This window comes from Penaeus monodon, chromosome 29 (genome assembly GCF_015228065.2).
Source record: "Penaeus monodon isolate SGIC_2016 chromosome 29, NSTDA_Pmon_1, whole genome shotgun sequence".
Taxonomy (NCBI): Eukaryota; Metazoa; Arthropoda; class Malacostraca; order Decapoda; family Penaeidae; genus Penaeus; species Penaeus monodon.
The window spans coordinates 20,853,026-20,853,459 of NC_051414.1; the positions used below are offsets into that span (position 1 = coordinate 20,853,026).

At 34.3% G+C, this 434-nt stretch overlaps 1 protein-coding gene across 1 annotated transcript in view; it reads left to right on the top strand.

The window, feature by feature from the left end:
• LOC119591651 overlaps positions 1-434 on the top strand; it is a 4,181-nt gene that overhangs the window by 500 nt on the left and 3,247 nt on the right. The gene's annotated exons all lie outside the window — the stretch shown is intronic.

A 434-nucleotide genomic window follows, 5' to 3' on the forward strand; every position in this document is an offset into this window, starting at 1 on the left:
GGTGTGAGAATCTTACGATGTTCTTTCATTTTCTTGGGTTTATTTTTATTTTTACCATTCACTTCTTCTGTGCACTGGTTTGTGTTTAGATGGCTTCCAACTTTATCTCTTCTTCATTGTCTCTGTCTCCATCATGAATACGAAGGACTGTACCTTTTTCCACAGACATCTTGGGATGAAAAGGAAGCCTTTTTCATTACCATCAGTTGTAGATCTCAATGCTAGTCGCTGTAGAATGACTTTGAGGGAAGGAAATATAGAATAATCATGCTCTTCTTAGAAGAAAAATTTAGCAGTTAGCATGTTATATTTTCAATTTTTTATACTTCTAGAACCAAACCTGTTTACCTTTTCAGCATTGTGCTTAGTTATTCACAGATTTTCTTTATAGGTAATAAGGCAGAGACCTAGGCATTTTACTTTTCATGAATAGA